This window comes from Mytilus californianus, unplaced genomic scaffold, assembly GCF_021869535.1.
Source record: "Mytilus californianus isolate M0D057914Y unplaced genomic scaffold, xbMytCali1.0.p SCAF_12, whole genome shotgun sequence".
In the NCBI taxonomy this organism is placed as follows: Eukaryota; Metazoa; Mollusca; class Bivalvia; order Mytilida; family Mytilidae; genus Mytilus; species Mytilus californianus.
In genome coordinates, this window is record NW_026262604.1 from 59,008,969 (window position 1) to 59,027,374 (window position 18,406).

Genomic DNA, 18,406 nt, shown 5'->3' on the forward strand with positions numbered 1-18,406 from the left:
TTAGAAACATGATTTTTTATAAGATGTTATTGGCTTTGATCTATATAGCAAGCTGTATCTGATGAGTAGTGCTCTTTTCAAACTAATTTTTATAATTGGTTATTATGTTGGTGCTTTTACACCACTTGTTAGATTTCTCGTTTGAATAGTGTAATTATATTTCAAACTGGGGACATCTCAGGCGTTCCGGAAGAGCAAGCAAATCCTGCTTCACATGTGGCGCCCGTCATGTTACTTATGTTAGTACAAATCCAGTAATAAGTTGTATTCAGTAGGTAACATTCAGAAAAGGGGACGATATTGTATTATGACATAACAAACATATTCGCTTGCATCTGTGAAACGGATTTTCCAAAACGGTCAACCAATTTGTGGTGAGCTTGCTATGCAGTATAGCTTTTGATCAAAGTTGAGGACGTGTGGTGACCTAAAGTTGCTGACGTCTCTCGTTCTATAGAAAACATTGTGGTAGATTCTGGTAATTATTTGAACGATACAGCAATCAAATCATCAGACTGGTAAAAATTCCTGTTTTAATACAAGGAGATTTGAGGTATACCTCATTGAGATAGAATTCTGAAGACAAATAACAAAATACAAAACATTTAATGGGCAACATAAATTGCCTTTAACAAAAAAGAGGTTCTTTATTGACAATCAGAGATTAAACAAATAATTGAATAAGCACATGGGCATTTTTAGAATATACTGATAATATAATATAATTATAATGATAGATTCAATAAAATATTCATTTATCTTATTTCTTTCTGTTAAATTGAAAGTAGATTTCCAGAAAACCTCTCTCATATTATCGTAACAATAGAAGGTTGACTAAGTGGAACGACGGTTGAAGGTTGCATGTTGACTTCTGCAAAACAAACAATAGCAATGTGTAACTCTAACGTAGAAAGTTTAGTTTTCTTAAAACATTTAAAAGCTGCGTACCAGACTTAAGGTTGTCTGTGGCTGGGACATTTTCACAAGGTTGACTAAATATAACGACAAGCTTTTTTTGGCTGCTCTTGTAGACGATGCGATCATATCTAAGTTAGTTTTGTCAACCTTCTATTTATAGTTTTGGGGTCAGTAGACCAGCCAATCAAAACGTTTGTTATGTAAACAAGCAATCTTGTGTAATAAACCGCTAATACACAATTAAAATGGCTGCTCGAGTAAATAAACTATGGCACTGTTGAGATTTAGATGATTACGGATAACACAAAATGTATTACATTAAGGAAATAAAACGATACTAAAGACAACCACATCCATCAATTTCCGCATGGTTAGAGTTTATTCTGGTCGACATGTTTCGCCAACAAGCGTGGCGTCTTCTTAGAGAAACTAAGAAAATAAATAAGTTAAAAGATAAACACATTCTTACATCATTTATCATATGCGTATCTGCTAACCAACCGTGAATATTCTGTACGAGGAGAAATTCCATCATCGAAACAGTGATATAAAAGAGTAAATAAAACATCTGATTCATAAAATTACTAGAAAAAAATTACGGACAATACCAGATCAATTAATTTAATCATACGATTACTAATTCGTAACAGTACTCGTGTGAATATATTTAAACCTTACCTTATTTTCACGGAAGTGATTTACTAAACAGTTAAATGTGTATGCGCAATTAATGCTAATGCACTATAATGTGTAAACAAAAGATGCAAAACATGCACTGCTTCATAAACTTTTCCTTATAATATTTCTGTACGCATGTAGACGTTATTGCTTTAGTCAGTTGTCTTTTATACTTAATGTATTTTAATAGCTTTGTGAAATCATTGTAAGAAATACCTTTAATAACGACGAAAAAGTCATTATAATGCCATGTTAACAATGCTTAATTGTTCAAAATATATTCATACTGACGTGTGTTAGAAACAAAGATAAAATAATTAAAAACTTGTCGTAAATGGTTGTTCTTTAAATTAACCTGTTTTTGTTTAACTACAAGTCAAATATGATTAACAGGCAAAAAGTTATTGAGCGTTCATAAAAAAGATTTTATCTGTATATGCCATTTTACAAATATCACCCTTCACGTTTAGATGATTAAGTATATTTAAATTTTAAACATAAATACGTTTTACATGCACATGTTTTATTTATATTTGAACTAAAGATTTTGCATATGCTTGCACTATAATAATACAATAGTTTTGATAAAAAATATACTGAATCATGTTTATATGTTGATCAAGAAAACATTTACAAAATCATTAAAGATATTAGGCTTTTAATCCTGTATGCCATAAACCCGATTAGTCTACACTACAAAGGACTCATCAGTGACACTCAAATCAAATTATTCTAGGACCGAAACAAGTACAAAGTTGGATTAAGTACATTGTAAAGTGTGTTAAACTTAAACAAATGATCTCTATTTATGGGGAAAGTGCGCAAATGGCAACACATATGGCAGAAGCGGAACCAGTAGCTGCAGCGGCCAATTTCGTAGTTGCCCCCGTCATTCCTGCCGATTGAAAAGTAGCAAACACACTACCGGCAGGTACAGCACCTCCAAACGAAGCCATCCATGTTGCAGCCCATGATCCGGCTGTTATTCCAGAAGATGTAAAACCAAGAACTGGTAGTATGGCTGCTGTCCCAAATAACGCAGCCGCTCCAACGGAGGCAAGACACGAATAGTAGCATATTGGTCCACCTGACGAAATTAAATTATTATCATAAATAAATATATGGTGCATTTATTTAAATTCACATTTTGTCACGTACTCATTCTGTACTGCTATATTTCATCTTTTTGTTACTTGTTATTTTTATTCATTCGCATATGTTTATATTTAGGTTGATATTAGATGTGTATATTCTATGTAGGTCCTTTTGATCGTAAAGCTCTTCAAGAAGTATAGTCCGTTTGACTTCTATAAATCTTCAGAAAATAATTCTTAAAAATTCATTTTTACAAATAAACATTTTTTTTCTTGATGTATGTTAATGTATGATATATACGAACTCTGACTATGAATATCATAATTTTAAGCCAATAATAAAAAAAGTTACCCATTAGGTCTCTTTGTTACTTCTATTTTTTTTTTATATAAAATACTTGATGGAGTAAGTATGAATAGTGTAACAGCCTTCCATTCAAAACAAAAACATAAGACATGTGCTTTAAACCTGTTTCATTATACCATGTGACTTTTCTCATTTAAATAACGCTGAACAGCAAACAAACTTTGACTTCATTTAAGTTATATGTCATGTGATTACTGAACTTATTGTATATATGAATTTGTATTTTTCATTGTTCAATTTCTTTGAGTAACCTTAGTAATATTTTCCACTGGACATTACTAGTATAACATTTTTAAAACCTACATAGTAGTTTTATGCAAAATTCAGTTTAGAAATTTTATTAAAAAGTTCCCCTTTTCGTCAGTAAAGGTCTTTATGGTTATATTTTATCTAATTTTATTTTCATATTTTGAAAGTCATAAGCTGTGTTTTTTCAAGAAAAAAGTAAATATTAAATGTATTCTATAAATACTTATTGGTGAAACTTTTTTGAGGCTCTCCATTTTGTTAATACTGTCATCATGCTTTAAGCATGAAAAGCTTGCTTATATTCTTTTATAAGATATATATAAATATATAATCAAATTAAGGTAACAAAAATTAAGATTTGGTAAGGAATAAAAACAAAATAAAACATCTGATTATAATATTTTTTCCCACAAATAACAACTTTGTAGATACATGCAAGTTCATTTATAAAATCATATAAAACCAGTTATAAAAATACTTAGATGATGGTCATTTTTCATGACATGTATTATGTCCTTTGATATTTAAATGAGTGAAGTCACATGGTACAATGAAACAGGTTTAAAACACATGTCTAATGTTTTTGTTTTGAATGGAAGGCTGTTACACTATTCATACTTACTCCATCAAGTATTTTATATAGAACAAAATAGAAGTAACATAGAGACCTAATGGGTAACTTTTTTGATTATTGGCCCAAAATTATGATATTCATAGTCAGAGTTCGTATATATCATACATTAACATACATCAAGAAAAAAAATGTTTATTTGTAAAAATAAATTTTTAAGAATTATTTTCTGAAGATTTATAGAAGTCAAACGGACTATAAGTATTTATCCTTGTATTAAAATTAGTACGTCATCACCAACTACTGCAGGGCTGGTCAATTACAAAGGTTACATTAACTCAGGGTTAGTAGCTTTTCGGCAATTATAATATAGCATTCGTAACTATATTTAAGTATTTCATATTTATAGTTATCTTCTTTTGAAAGTCAACATTAAGATAAACAATATTTATTTTAATTTAGGAATTTCAAATTCTGGAACGATTTGTATATACCAAAGTTGTACATTCCACAAACCATAATACATGTTTTTGCAACTAAAATAGGTTTCATTATTCTGTATAACCAACCAGATAGTAAAACAAAATCTGATTTGTCTTTTCTAAATCTTACCTCCTACACTAGACGGAAGGGTCAACAGCAGTACAACAAACAGCACAACGTACGTTTTATTATGCATCATGTCTAGAAAAAGACACTATACAAAGCAATATCGATTTAAGTATCATATATTAACAATGTTATATATGTTTATAACTTTAAAAAAAAAATTCCAAAATCTAGAACGTAATATTTAACAATGTTTAAAAAGTAAAATAACAAACAATCAGAACTGCAAGGAAAACTAAAACCACGGAGAATCCATTAACAAATAGCTAAATGAAAAGCTCAAACACATCAAACGAATGGAAAACAACTATCATATTCCTGACTTGGTACAAGCATTTCCTAATGTAGAAATGATGGATTAAACCAGGTGTTAAGTAGAAAATGTTAGGCACGAATACTTGGAATACATTGATTAAATTTTCATGAATATACAAAATAACCTTACAACCCATTACTTTTTGAAAAAAATGCAAAATCTTAATATATATTTACTGACTATTTTATGATTTTTTTTTATACCTGTCTATGGTATGGTATTGGTTGCAAAAAATTGATATTTTTTATTTAAATGCAATATTTCTTATTTAATTGGTATATTTCTTCATTTAAATGCAATATTTTTTTATTTGAATGGTATATTTTTTCATTTAAATGCAATATTTGTTATTGAAATGGTATAATTTTTCATTCAAATGGTATATTTTTCATTCAAATGGTATATTTTTCATTCAAATGGTATAATTTTCATTCAAATGCAATAGTTTATATTCAATTGGTATAAAATGTCATTTGAATGCAATACTTTTTATTCAATTGGTATAGTAGTTTTTTTATTTATATGCAATAATTGCATTATGGGAAATTCTTTGACGTCATAAGGTCAAATTTGCAACAACGTTTGTGATTGGTCGGAAATTGTTTGGATTTCTCCCCTTTCTTTCTAAACATGGGTGACCAAGAATTAAAAAACGCGTCAGAATATCGCCCTCTAACTAAATCTAACATTCGTGCGAGTCCTGCACTGGCTGTTAAAATCTTGTGGTCATAACTAGTATTTCTATTGCAAAATTTTGATGGTCAAAACGTTCGGTCCACTTTTCAAAAACCGTTTTATTGTATATGGATTTATATGCAAGTATCTCGGTTTATTTAAATAGTTTAGACACCGCTGGTTTTCCCGTTTGGATGGTTTTACACTACTAATGTTTTGGGGGCCCTTTATAGCTTGCTGTTCGGTGTGAGCCAAGGCTCCGTGTTGAAGACCGTACGTTGACCTTTAATGGTTTACATTTACAAATTATGACTTGGATGGAGAGTTGTCTCATCGGCACTCATACCACATCATCTAATATCTATATACAACGTAAACCAGACGTTTCTCAGACTGTTTCCTTTTTTATTATTAAATCCTTTGCCGCACGTTGTGTACTGATTGATAACTCAGTCTGGGAGAACAAGATTTATTTCAGTACCAGTTGTAATTAGGTTTGAGCAAACTTCCAGTAATTGCAAATACTCTTATGTCGGTGCTTATTGTCTTAATGTTAGTTTTTTGTGTGTCTCGTACCGATCTTTTGAGTTAATTTGCTGATTTGTGCAGGTTGTTATTTTATTGTACTGTTACACCACTGTCCCAGCTTCGGGATGGGTTGCTCACAAACATGTTGTTGTACTGTTACACCGCTGTCCCAGATTAGGGGAGGATTGGGATCCCGCTAACATGTTAAACCCCGCTACATTCTGTATGTATGTGCTTGTCCCAAGTCAAAAACCTGTAATCCTGTGGTTGCCGTTTGTTGCTTTGTTGTACATATTTGTGTTTCTTTCATTTTTTTGTACATTAATTCGGCCGTTAGTTTTCTCGATTGAATTGTTTTACATTTTTGATTTCGGGGCCTTTTATAGCTGACTATGCGGTGTAGGCTTTGCTTATTGTCGAAGGCCGTACGGTGACTTATAGACGTTGATTTCTGTGTCATTTGATCTCTTGTGGAGAGTTGTCTCATTTGCAATCATACCACATCTTCGTTTTTATATCCAACCTGCCATATTCTTTATTTGCCTGTCCCAGGGATGGAGCCTGTAGTTTAGTGGTTGTCGTTGGTTCCTGTCTCGACTCATATTTGATATTTTGTAAATTGTTTTGTTATGTATATATAGGCTGTTAGTTTTTTTGAATTGTTCACACTTTTCATGTCGGACCTTTTATAGACGACTTTACAGTTTCAGGTTTTCGTCATTGTTGAAGGCCTGACGATTGTCTACAAAAAGAATATGTCTACATGACGGCAAAAAGCTCTACAGAGCTTATGTTTGTAGTATTTTATGTAGCCCGACTTAAAATAAATTTTTCCGATCTTATCTTATCTATAATTGCTTACATCCACTTCATATTTGAACTCCGGTGGATAGTTGCCTTATTAGCAATCATATTCCATCTCTTCATTTATATATTATATACGTGACTTCTAAACTTTTCTGAACAAGCATGAAATAATGTTAAATAAGAGGAAAATCATTTGATATTTATTTATTTGTTGGGGTGGGGGACAGAAGGATTTCATATATGAATATGGTTGCCTGGTAAGAGCTGAAAAATAGGCATGATTAGCGACAGATTGAACTGAATAATAATGTCCTCTCTTCCCTTCCCCATCCTTCATCTATAAATTTAAACTGACCACCACGGGATAGCCCAATAGTGTTGAAAGTAGCGTTAAACACCAATCAATCAAAATTCCTTCCCTAGAATATCAAATAATCGTCCCTTAACTGTTATTGTCCGTGTAGTTCTTATATTTATCCAGCTTATCGTCCTACAGGGATGTCCTAAGGCTGTCATACTATAAAAACGTTTATAAAACAGCTCACATTCTAATATATCTGCATTCATAAATTTATTAATTTCATTTAGACTAAACGACGCCATGCTTGTTATGTGCCTCTGCCGTCAACCTATCAAAAAAGAAGAGGTGGAAGAGAGCCAGAAGATCTTCCCAATGCAAAAAAAAAACCAGATATGGACTTCTTCTAGCTCACTTCCGAAGAATAAAAAAAAAAAGACGCGCCCCATTGATATGTTTTAAAAACGCCTTGCCCCTACCCTTTTTTCAAAAAAATGGCATTATTAAATATATAAACATATATATAATCATCAAAAATTAAAATGCTATTGTATTTTTATAAGACCTACTTTATTACATGACCTGGGACTAATGACATCTATCTATAAGTCCTAGCATACATTAATTATTATAATATGAATATGTTTCTTGTTTTAATAACCACATATGATGCTATGCATGAGTCACCATTTATCAGGACATGAATTGGGTTTACATAGAGAGGATAAGTAACCGATAAGGGACGACATCAGAAAATCAATGAAGGATAAAAAACTTAATTCAAATAGTTTTTTTTTTTTTTTTTTTTGGGGGGGGGGGGGGGGGGGGGGGGGGGTCAAAATTGCTGCAAGTTTTGTTTAATTAACATCGATTTTATATATATCCTTATTGGTCAATCAATTTTTCCCAAATGAAGTTAAGAAGGGGGTCAGTGAAAAAAACTATATGAATTAAGTTTTTTTTTTTATCCTATATTGAACTTTTGATGTCGTCCCTAATGTGCAAAAAAATAGATGCGGGACCAAACCTATAGATAACATAATAAAGAAATGATTAAATATACAGAATACGTTGATTGACTTTTGGTTGCCTTATGTCCAGTTGCAAATATGTCACGCATGTTTAGGACAAATATAATAGAGATCAAAGGATAAAGAATAGAGTGAAATTGTAAAAACAAAAAGATATAGAATTATAGAAACGATCTTTGATCTGAAACCCCTACCCTCACACACACACCATAACCATTACTGCCAATAATCGCATATAGACATCTCTATAAAAATATCTAAATTGGAACCTACTCTCCCCCCCCCCCCCCCTCTAGACACCCGAGGTTTTGGATCCGCCCCTGTTAAATGTGTCTAATTATATACATTTTGTACGGGTCTAGATAATAGCTAAACGTACAATCATTTAATTTGTTGGATACCGAATTATATTATATAATGTGTCACAAAATAAACTTGTATACCCCCTTCCCAATGCAGTATTGAAAAGTAAATCATTTAAAAGTCCTGAAGATAAAATATGTTTTGAAATATGCCCTGCATACTTATTTATGCAAAGACATATAGTAATAATAGAACTACTGTGGGGCTTGAAAAAAATCTATTTAAGGGATTCGGAGACGAGAACTATTACTTGTCACTCGCTTTTTTTTGCTCGTCCTGGCCATTATTGGCATAAACAGCCAGTGCACGAACTCGCACGAACGCCAAATTTAGTTAGAGGGGCGATATTCTGACGCGTTTTTTAATTCTCGGTCAGAAAGAAAGGGGAGAAATCCAAACAATTACCGACCAATCACAAACGTTGTTGCAAATGTGACCTTATGACAAAGATAAAGAATTTTCCATAATGCAATTATTGCATATAAATAAAAAAACTACTATACCAATTGAATAAAAAATATTGCATTCAAATGACATTTTATACCAATTGAATAAAAAAATATTGCATTTGAACGAAAATTATACCATTTGAATGAAAAATTATACCATTTGAATGAAAAATTATACCATCTGAATAAAAAATATTGCATTTAAATGAAAAAATATACCATTCAAATAAAAAAATATTGCATTTAAATGAAGAAATATACCAATTGAATAAGAAATATTGCATTTTAATGAAATATATCAAATTTGTGCAACCAATACCATGCCATACCTACCTTAAAAATTACTGGTATAGCACAAAACACATTTATTGACAATCAGTGAATCCTTTCTTTTTCATAAAAACAAAATCACAAAACAATCCAGTATTGAAAAACCTATTTATAAGAATAAAAATTCGTCGTAAGCATTTATGAGGAAGTATCTTTACCAGGAATTCTCACAAATACCATTTGAATAGAAAGTTCAAGACGAGGTGTTTATAAATATAATTTCAACTCTAATTGAAAAAAAGTTTTAACTTCAGTTATGCATGTAGTTAAAATGTATACTTTTTCTCCAAATTTATGACCTAAAACATGATCCATATTTTCTGATTGCATGACTAATGATTTCCCTGTAGACAATTATACTTTTCAAATGCTACATCAGTCAATAGACTGAATAATTTGTAAGTAGTTATTGGTTACATTATTTAGTGTTTGAATAGTTGTATCCGCATGTCTTAAAATTACAATCTTGTTTCGAAAACAAAATAAATCATACTACTCTTTTACTTACATATTCCTGTATATATATTCCAGACACATCAATCACACAATTTAACCTTGAATAACATGTGACTAAAATCTTTAAATAAGAATAATCATCCGCGTTTCCATAAGACGTGTTTCGATATTGTATATACTCGACAGAGGTTGACAAATTAGACTTTAAATGCTGGTATCGTATCAAAACATATCAGTGATTTAAAGATTTAAATTACCTGTTTGTCCATTAATTCTTGGGTTTAAACTTTATAGTCATGATGTCCGCGTATATTTATTTCTTATAACAAACGTCCTTTTGAAAACTTTAACATAGATAATTTCACTATAAATATTCCTTATGGAACAAATATTCAATGACAATTATTTCGTGAAGAATAAAAATGATATACACCATAATATTTCTTCTTTTTTATATTTTGGGACACTAACAGGAGGCGATGGCATAGCAAATATGGTATAAAATCCCGCAGAAAAGCAGAGAAAAAGGAGTGTTGGATGAGAGTAAAAATCCCTCGTCAACTCTAAAGAAGTTAAGCAACTTTCTATTTTTAATTTTTTCGAACTCAATAGATACGGACATTTAATTAATGGCGTGTTTACCCTTTGTCAGAACTGTTGTACAGAAGGGTTGTGCTCAATGCTGAACCGACTTATCATTCAATGTAATGAAACTCAACTGGCAAGTGGGTGGACGTACAGGCGATCAGCAGAAGAGGGTACCCGTTTTGGGTAATAAACTCCTAACCCCTAGGGCCTCACTACCTCTTATTAGACGTTTGACGTGATTTTGTATATAATAATCCTTCCCATCCTATAATAACAAGCAATGATATCAGAAAATGGTTATTTGAGTTTTATATGAGTCAAGAAGTATGTAGGATATCTAGTTAACATCACGCAAATTTAATTTCATCTGTTTTGACACAGTCCCAACATTTAAAGTCCTAATTTGTCAACCTCACCGTCGAGTATATAACTTTTCGTAACACGTCTATTCAAACTGCAGTTTATCAATAATTGGTTGATAATTTACTTTGTAACGATTCAGACGTGTATTGATTAAAAGTGTATTGAAGATGTATGTATATGACCACATTAAAATATTATTTCCTGAAAGTACGTTGTCTATTATTAGTGCATAAAAAATAATGAGATGTTTTTACATTTTTGTGTTGTAAATATTAACAGTATATTGACATTATTTTGTTAAACTTAAATATTTGAATTCAGGAAATTTCATTAAGTTTATTGATTCTTTAACATGGTTAAGAAGTGTAACAACTTAGCCGTCATACATTCTTATGTCTTGTAAGCTTGGAATCACGAGTTTTTGGTTCAAATGTAACGAGTATAGTGATGGTCTTCTTACTTATTTATAACGAAGTATTCAATAGAACTGACGATTCATATATTTAGTAACACCTCAGAAATGCTTGCAATTTCAATAGATTCAAAATAATAAATGAATCATATTCGGAGTGTAACTTGTAACTTTTAAAAAAAAATTTTATTCTTGATCAGTATTAATTCACCTTCAGCTGTGGTGACCTTGGTTAGCTTCCTTTAGCACCGATATTATTTTGGCTATCTTAAATTGTATGCGCACGTTAACGATCTTATTGAACTTATAAAAATCTTGTCAGTAAACTGTTCTGACACATGTTTTAAATACGACCAGGGTTCTTTGTGTCCACGTAAAACGTTTTTAACAACAGAAAAGTTTACGTCAATACCAAATCGTAATTTGTCTTTGTATTCACTTTTATTTTGAATATTGGAAGCGCCAATCGTTGGTGTTGTCTGTTGGACTGTCCTATATTATTTTTTTATATCTTACTCCGAATAGATAATAAAGAAGTTTTGATCATCTTCAATTACGAATTATGATTATTTTATTTTAAAAGACGGGAATATTGTTCTTTTCATAAAATTAACTTGAGGGTATGTCGGTAGTCTTCAGTGGATTCAGTTCACTTTTCTGGAAATCTTGATGGAGATGAGCAAAAGGATATTCCATTAAAAATGCATGAATGTAGTTGACAATTGTATTTAACATTAGACCCGTCTGAAATATAAATGCAAAGTTCTAATAAGAGGTGTGGTATGTGCTAATGGTAGACACTGGATACATTACGCTTGTGAAAATTCGACGAGATCAAGAAGGTTTTTTATTTTGTTTTCGAATTTGTGCGAAATGATCCTTTGAAAGAGGGATTTTCTACAAAACAAAAACAGAACATTGAGCAGTTGACCAATTCGTTTTGCTTTTCTATGACAAATCTTATATCTTCGTGTGTTGACTACTGTTTGTTGAAGGATTGATTGATTGATTGTTGGTTGCTTAACGTCCAGTGGCAAATACTTAATGCATGTTCAGGACGAGAACAAGTTAACAATAAATACAATAGATAGGTCTTGTAATAGAGGCCATCCGGGATGATGGTCAGGGAAATTTGGACTTCCACTGGAACATGAGGGCACATTGGATAGTGACGGAAATTTTGCCTTGCAACAGGCCACCTACGGACACCTCAAAGAGTTATTTCAAGGGTTCCTAGCGTGCAAAGAGCTTATCACTCTCTTTACACGAGGCATCGGATTAAACGTCCCCATTCTGACCGGACGTGGCTGCAAACTTGTACATCCTGCACACCCAAACGGTCGCGCCACTTTGGCAAGTGTTTTACTGCCGGTCGGAAGAAGATCAATTGACCATATTTCTATTTCCCAGTCACCTTTGGGGATCGTCTGAAGAAATTACTAATTTAATAGAGTCTGCAGTACCACAGTTTATTCCAGTATCAGAGATATAGCTTTGCCATATTTCCCAGACAGAATGAAAATTGCTAATGGAAAAGAAAACCATTCACTGTCATCGTATAAGTTGTTTGTGGTCTTACGCTAGGACAAATTCGATTATCCAGTGATGAATTAGTAATCTTACCATTTTAAGTGTCACAAAGTACTGGATTCTGTTATGAAGAAGAGATCAGCGAAAGGGTTGGGTTAAGTGTCTCAAAGTACTGGATTCTGTAATGAGGAAGATATTAGCGGAAGGGTTGGGTACCAAGCGCTGAACCAATCACATGTTTAAGTTTTGAAGAAAACATCGTTTGGGAAAGAAACATCAGGGTCTCAAAATCCCCCATCAAAACTCTTGGATACAATGGTTAACTTGATTAGAATGCATGTGCCTCATGCGTCGGAGCAGAAATTTGCAATTCTGAGATAAAACAAACATCATAATGGGATCATACTTTGATTCTGACGTCCAAAAATTATATTTTGTAAATAAAGAGCCATGAAAATTTAGAATACCGGACAGGTGTATTATCAACTTGTTTGAAAAATCCAAAACCTCACGGTATCACACCGTACAAATGAATCGTGTTATTTCATTCACAAACCGTTGTTGACAAGCACAACGTGACAGAAAAACGGTTTTAGAAGAAAACATTTGAAGTTAAACAGTTCAAGTTAAGATAAGCTAGGATTTCAATTAGAGAATATAATGATTGAAAGAAATTAATTTGTTCTAGACTTTAAGATTTTGTTTAAATAGCACTTATTTTCCCTTATTTAATTTGTTCCAAATGATCATGAAGTTAACATATGAGCAAATAAAGCCATTTAGCTAAATTCCCCCTATTTGAATAGAATATTAGAAATAGCGAGTTAGTCCCCCTGAATAGTTATTTTATTTTACTCAAATGTCTTAATTTGTGTGAGACTGCAATATTTTATAATTGTAAACATAATAATGATTGATTATTGTTTTATGAATATATGTATGTGGCTATTCGATCTTTGGATTTACGGAAATAAAGACCGATTTTAAAAAGAACTTGTCCATTTTTGAAAGCTGACAAACATCCTCCCAAACAGCATAACAGATTTATGATTGAGGCGACCTAAAGAAACTAAATGCCACTAAATGGACCATCAAACTACTTATTGAGATCACAAGTATCTCAAGTACACCATTGGAACAAATTCGAGAAGAAATTCAAAACGAAGAAGTTCAATTAGAAACCCAACACGAAGAAGTTCAATTAGAAACCCATCACGAAGAAATTCAACTAGAAACAACAATCCATGAATAACTTACCTGTAGCTAACAAAGAGGTAAACTTACCATAAGTTATCATACAATCAAACAGGTACATTGGCTGTACCAAACTAGACATTTGGCTAAAACAATGAAATAGGTCCAAAGACTTTTTAGAGGAATAACATATTGGTAAGAAGGTTTTACTGATGAAATTCAAAACAATTCTGATGCCCTTCAAAATTCTTTAAGTAAAAGATTTAAAAACGCTTATGAAGATTGATTGATTTTTGATTGCTTAACGTCCAGTGGCAAATATTTCATGCATGTTCAGGACGAGAACAAGTTAACAATAAATACGATAGGTAGGTCTTGTAATAGAGGCCATCCGGGATGATGGCCGAGGCAATTTGGACTGCCACTGGAAAATTAGGGTATATTTGAAAGGGACAGAAAGTTTGCCTTGCACCAGGCCACATACGGACCCCTCAAAGAGTTGTTGCAAGGGTTTTTAACGTGCAAAGAGCGTTGCACTTTCTTTACACGAGGCATCGGATTTAACGTCCCCCATTCTGACCGGACGTGGCTGCAAACTTGTACATCCCGCACAGCCAAACGGACGCCCCGCTTTGACAAGCGTTTTACTGCAGGTCGGAAGAAGACCAAGTGGCCATATTTCTATTCCTCAGTCACTTTTGGGGGCTGCTTATGAAGATGATGACATCTTACTTGCGCAGTTACCTGCTGAGAAGTCAGTATAATGTCGTAAAAGGTTACAAATTATAGCAAGACACCCAGGATATTCCAAGTCATTCGCTTATAAGAATCACAAATAAAGGACGTAAGCCATCCTTAAGATCAATTATCATTCAAAGGGATCCTAAAATATTGGAAGAACTCAAAACTGATGCAATAATAGCAGAAAAGTGCTCTCAAGAAAACGTTTAAGAAGAAGTCAATGCCATATCAAATAAGGATTTTCAATTGTTGAAAGACACTATTAAGGCGTTATCAAAGAAGGTAGAAAATTTAGGTTATAAATATGAGCATTTAAGTGAAAACAAATTATAGGAAAATAACTCCGGTAATAGCTGGTCCAGAAATTTGGGTTCAAGTGGTCAAAAAACAAACAGACAGGAAGTCATTTGGCAATCCACAATTTAGTAACAGACAAAATTTCACAAGAAATTCTAGACAAGCTTCCTGTACTTAGGTGAGAACTTGCAATGCGCAGGCAAGCAAGAGTCATGCTTTGCCAATATCAAAAGTTTGCAAAATGCTTGACAATTGGTCATTTTGCAAGAATGTGCAGAAGTATATACTACATTAATGGAGACAAAAATGGTTATTATGGACGCGCGCCCATTTTTAAGGCGAACGTCACGGAATGGGCAGAGTGGCAAGAAAAACAAAAAGTGCCACGCAACTCTTTAGTGACCTGTTTCAAGCCAAAATGTATAATATACCCTCATTTCCTGTAGCAGTCTAAATTTCTCAGTCCTGAATCTACACGAAATATTTGCCACTGGACTCTTTTTTTAAGCAATCAATAACCAATCAAGCATACCATATACATGTACAGTAATAGTATACTAATACGTATATATAATTTTGAGAAATAAATGGCATAAGCTTGTTAAATATCACCAGGATCTGCAATAATTTGGTCTCCTGGTCATTACATTCTTTCAAATAAACCTTTGAATCATTATGTGGCCTTGCGAGTTCAAAAGTTTTGGAGGAGGTTCTGGTATATTTCAACACAAGTCTAATGATGCTGAATTTTCAAGATGTTCAATCCGAGGCCTCGTGTTGAGATTGCCACTTTCTCTACACGTTCATTACCATGCAACATATCTGTCTAAATGTCCGTAGGTAGCCTGTTGAAAGGCAAAAATTATGTCCCTTTCCAATATACTCTCATTTTCGTGAGCATTCTACCTATATCCTTCCTTCATCCCAGTCGGCCTCTATTACAGTACCTTTTACTACCTGTTGTTTAATTTGTTCTCGTCCTGAACATGCGTGAAATATTTGCCTATAGAGGTTAACTCCCAAAAAAATCAATCAATACCTGCTCTTCGTTTTTCTTATTAATATTTTCCTTCTCGTCATTAATATGCGTGAATTTATTGCCAATTGTCTTGTTGTAGGGAACAATAAATCCTACAATAAAAAAAAACAGTTATCAAATGTGTTGCAAGAATGCAGTTCTCGCAGATGCTAAGAAAAGAAAAACTAATTAGCACAAAATATGTCTGACACATGCGTACAAATTTACTGTTATATTCTCGTTATTTTCATTGTTATTCTAAAAATATGTATACATTTTAGCAGCTTACTAAAACTTTTATTATATATTGTTTATCAAACAACATGTGTTTACCCTGCTTTAAGTTTTTAAACTTATTAAATATGAAAATGTAATGTACAGACTCCACGGGGAAGAAACGAGAACAGCCAAACAATTTTAAGGTATTTTCGTACGCTTCGACCTATAAAAATACTGTATTTGTCCTATTAGAATCGTAATAATTCCTTCATGTCATGCTCTATGCTCATTTTAACATGGGTAGGCATTATATTTGTCGATATTTGTTATTTCTGTGTAGAACCTCGACAAATATAATGCCTACCCATGTTAAAATGAGCATAAAGCATGGCTAACGCTCAGTGTAAAATATCGACAATTCTAATATGACGTCCCTTGTAAACAAAACCGTGTTCTAATTAGCACAAAAAAATATGTTTGACACATGCGCATAAACTTACTATTTGTATTCTCGTTGTTTTCATTTGTATCTTCATAAAATTCATATATTTAAACTGCTTACATAAAATTTATTAGTAACTTATGTAAAACATCATATATTTACCCTCTTTTAGTTTTTAAAAGCTTATTTTTTATGAAAATGGCTGCAACCGGCAGCGTTCTTTATGATAGAGGATTGCTGCTCACAAGGAAGATATTAAACCAAGAGTTCCAAATGGTGAAGTTGAAGTCATCCCTTCGTAAATTTTACGGACGCCATCACGAGTTGGTTGACCGTTATGGAATAACCGTTTCACAAATGATATCGGATATGTTCCTTATGTCGTAACTACAATACCCTTCCCGTTTCACGAATGTGACTTACCGAATTAGACTATTTACCGGATTTGTAATAACATAAGCAACTCGACGGGTGCCAAATGTGGAGCAGGATCTGCTTACCCTTCCGGAGCACCTGAGATCACCCCCAGTTTTTGGTGGGGTTCGTGTTGCTTAGTCTTTAGTTTTCTATGTTGTGTCATCTGTACTATTATTTGTCTGTTTGTCTTTTTATTTTTGGCCATGACGTTGTCAGTTTGTTTTCGATCTATGAGTTTGACTGTCCCTCTGGTATCTTTCGTCCCTCTTTTATGGCTTTTTCGTTCATTTAGAAAACCTCCCATGTAAATGCATATGTACGACGACTCATCGTCTGTTGTCAAAATGTATAGATACACAGTATCGCCGTTGAAAATTATACTAAAAGTAGAGTATAAAGGGTCATCTTATAAGATTACCGACCACTTTATGAAACAAAATGCTGTCAGGCAGTATATACTTCAATCTATGGCTGATGGTAGAACAAAAAGGGTATTCAGACATGAAATATGTGATGCCAGAGTTAGTTCCTCATTCTCTTAATTGACAGAGGAGACCATATTTAATTTTGAAAATAATAAACAGTCCCAATCTGATGAACTTTCTCAAATTGATGAAGACTTACCTATTAACCAAGAACCACGAACCAAAAAGCCCCGATTTAAGGAGCTGCCTAGCACGGAAGAAATTGATTGATTGATTGATTGTTGGTTGCTTAACGTCCAGTGGCAAATATTTCATGCATATTCAGGACGAGAACAAGTTCACAATAAATACAATAGGTAGGTTCTGTAATAGGTTAAGGGATTAAGGTCGGAGAAATTTAGAATACCACGGGAAATGAGGGTATATTGGATAGGGACAGAAATTTAGCCTAGGTCACCTACGGACCCCTCAAAGAGTTGTTGCAAGGGTTCTTAAAGTGCAAAGAGTGTGGCACTCTCTTTACACGAGGCATCGAATTTAACATCCCCATTCTGACCGGACGTGGCTGCATATTTGTACATCCCGCACAGCCAAACGGACGCCCCACTTTAGCACGGGTTTTACTGCCGGTTGGAGGAAGACCAATGGTGACCATACTTCTATTCCCCAGTCACCCTTGAGGGGCGGAAGAAATTGAAAAGTTAGCACTGGCCAGAACTGAGCCAAGAACCAACCAGCAGACAGTATGGGGTGTAAAACTTCTGAGAAGTAAAAACCATAAAATGCAAAAATATTACAATGGAAAGACAATACAATCATAAGTTGAAGGTAAATTGGTTTCAATAAAACATTTTAATGATAAATATAGATAATCGTGAGGTAATGGTAATCGGCTACGAGTCAGCAAACAAGCAATTTTTTTGTTACCCTTTTCAAACATAAAATTTACTCTTCAGTGTTATAGAATATAACTTAAATAACAAAAAATTAAAAAAATCAAATGATGCAAATTACAAATGTA

At 33.0% G+C, this 18,406-nt stretch overlaps 1 long non-coding RNA gene across 1 annotated transcript; it reads right to left on the reverse strand.

Moving 5' to 3' along the window:
• Positions 1-587: 587 nt before the first annotated feature.
• LOC127722109 (uncharacterized) lies at positions 588-9,871 on the reverse strand. Its single transcript, XR_007991657.1, has 3 exons — positions 9,792-9,871; positions 4,490-4,561; positions 588-2,683 (listed from the first exon to the last, which is right to left on the reverse strand). It is a non-coding gene; the product is annotated as an uncharacterized LOC127722109 (long non-coding RNA).
• Between the last annotated feature and the right edge of the window lie 8,535 nt (positions 9,872-18,406).